The sequence below is a fragment of the Belonocnema kinseyi genome, chromosome 5, assembly GCF_010883055.1.
Source record: "Belonocnema kinseyi isolate 2016_QV_RU_SX_M_011 chromosome 5, B_treatae_v1, whole genome shotgun sequence".
In the NCBI taxonomy this organism is placed as follows: Eukaryota; Metazoa; Arthropoda; class Insecta; order Hymenoptera; family Cynipidae; genus Belonocnema; species Belonocnema kinseyi.
In genome coordinates this window covers 65,032,735-65,035,780 of record NC_046661.1, presented here as the reverse complement: position 1 = coordinate 65,035,780, position 3,046 = coordinate 65,032,735, and positions in this window count along the sequence as shown.

Sequence of the window (3,046 nt, the reverse complement as noted above, 5' to 3'; positions counted from 1 at the left end):
CGTGTCAGAAATCCTTTACGCCGGTCATTTGTCAAGAAACGTGTGCGTAAGCGTAAAACACTTTAAAACTTTATTTAAAATATTTTTTTGGAAGACAAAAATGAAAATAGATATCGCCAATGTCTAGTATCCAACATCTCACTATCGTAGTTGCGAAGTATTAGCGAAAATTCTACAAACTCAATTAATTAACCCATTAAAACTCTAAGGCACTTCTTAAAAGAAGCTAAAAATATTATAATGGAGTTCATGAATATCTCTATACATAGGTTCTAAGTCTTACTTTATGATCAAGGGTCGAAAATAGTTCTAGTTTTGTGATTCATGTAGTGGAAAACCTCCAGAACAGTATCCAAAACATCGATTTTTTGAAAAAAATTATCAATTTATCACGTTTATTGTCCACTTACGCCGACTAGGATTTGTTTTTTGAAAAAAAATGACTTAAAATTCGTGATCAGCGACCTCAAAAACCCCCAGTAAAGTATTTTCAATGTTTATAAATTGGTTTAAAATCCTAAAACTTGATTTTAATGTCATTTTAATCAAATTTGAAGCAAATTTTCACTTTTCGCGATTTTCTGCCTTTTCATCGCCATATGGTGGGTTGAAATTTTTGTAAAAAAAAAATAAAAACATGGTTTTCGATGTACTTTTTCCCGTAGAATTCGATTCTGAAGTCAAAAAAATAAAACTTTTCTTTATTTTTCTTTTTATTTAAAAAAAACCATGAAAAAACCGTAAAAAATGAGGTTTTTCGAGCAAAACCCCATAAAAAAGTAGCTAGACCCTACTTTTTTATTGCAAATTCGGATTCAGCCTCGAAAAATACATAAGAATATATAGGTCTGGTCAATTGCACAGACACTTTTGTTTTTTTTGCGGGCCTGTGTAATCTGATAAATTTAAATTATTTAATTTTGAAAGTTTTGAATTGAAAATTAAAATGCAGAATTCTAAATGTTTGTATTTGGGTATTATCAAATTTTGGAGTCCATTAATTTAAGCCTAATCAAGTTAGAAGGCAGAAAATTTAAAAACTAATTTAAGAACTATATATACTCTTTTAAGATACCAATACAATTTACATAACACTAATTGTAAAATTTGCAAATTTTTAGGCCTTCAGTTTAGGAACTTGAATTTTAACGTTAAAATTGCTTCATTTTCAGCATACAGCCTTATTGTTTGAATTTTCAGAATTTTTCGAAATTGTTAACAAGCGAAAAAGTTTGAATTAAAAATTTAAAAATGCGACAATACACCATTTTCCATGTTCATTTGCAATCCAGCGAGTCACTTTCTTTCGCTTCTTTTGAAAGTCGACCCTTTGCTTTCAGTTTTCTTTTTAAACTATACCATGTGTTCAACGCATTTCAAATTAAATTTTTGCAGCTGCATGTAGATTGAATTATACAAAGGTTTTTTGTTTTATATATAAATTAATTACAACATTTTATTGGTTTTTCACGACTGTAATTTATAACTCTAAAATGGAATAATTGTAGTTCAAACATGAAAAAGTAGACTAATTTCATATTTAAAGAGATTCTATCACATATATTGAATTATTAAAACTTCTGACCTTTCTTAAGGTGTAAGAAGATAACGCCTGATTTTTGTAAAAATTGACAAATATATATTAAAGGTTCACTCAAGGTCATTTTTGTTCAAAAAGCTTGTTCCAAATAAATTAACTCTTATTTATTGTTTCCGATTTCGTTCTGTCACTCAGGGTAATTTTCTGTGAAAAATGTTGATTTACAAAAAATATTTGTCAAACAATAGAATGGATTTCTTCGCCCGAGATGCAAACGTAAACTGTACTACAGTAAAAACAACTGGAAAAATTTAGACGAAAGCCAAATTTGGTGAAGAAAACAAACCCTTGTCGACCTATAAATACTAATTTTATTCCCCGAAAGATTTTTAAAAAATCTCTTCGAAACACTTTTATTGTAAATATTTAATTGAAGAAAAATATTTATAATAAAAATAAAAATAGTACAATTTTTACATACAATTCTTAAAATAGAAAAATGTGTGTCAAACCACAATCCAATCTGACTATTCTTTCAAAAGTTTTCCGATATACAGACAACCACAACCACAATAATCACGACGTAGACGCCAGAGAGACAGACAGATACCGATGTAAAAAATTGTTTTTCTGACTCAAGGAGCTTCAAAACGTCGAAATTTAATTAAATTCGCGTAAAACTCTTCTCGTTATAGATGAGAATGTGATAAAATAATCATGGGACCTTGAAAGAGTAGCGTTTTTCGTCTCTTGACTTTTTTCCATATCAAGTTTTTTTTGCTTTAAATGTCCATTTTCGTTTGGTTTTTTTGGATTTTGTAAATCCTTTAACTTTGGTAAGTTTGATTTTATCAAAAAAAGTTGTCAGGATAAATTGTTCATATTTTTTCTACCATAAATAGCTGTCGATAAAATTTCCAAATTTTGAAAAAAGTGGTCTCAAAAATTTTGAAAAAGCTTCAACTTTTTGGATTTTTATAAAAAATGGCTGTTTAACGAACTCGATCTTTCTTTTTGGTCTCTCGAACAGTCTGTCAAAGCCCAATCAAATCGGACTAGTCTTTCGAAAATTATCCGGTATACAGACAACAACAACGACGACGCCGAACAGACAAACTGACTCCGACGTAAAAACTTGTTTTTCTGACTCACGGGGCCTCAAAACGTCGACATTTGATAAAATCCGAAAAATTTATTTCTCATAAAAAACTAATACCTTCTCATTTTTGATGAGAATGTAGAAATTATCAACAACATTTGTAGAAAATCTTTCAAAGAATAAAATTATTGTCCAGTAAGTTACAACCGAAAAATTACAATGTCAAAGAAATGAAAGTTGTTTTAAATATTAAGCTAGACTCGCGATCGGGACAAATTAGAAAATGTAAGTAAATTTGAAAATTAAACTGCAGTTCGAGTATTAAAAACTAAATAGTGATTGATTTTACAAGGTGATTCTAGATCTGTTCAAAATGATATAATTTACATATTTTAACGTTAAAATTT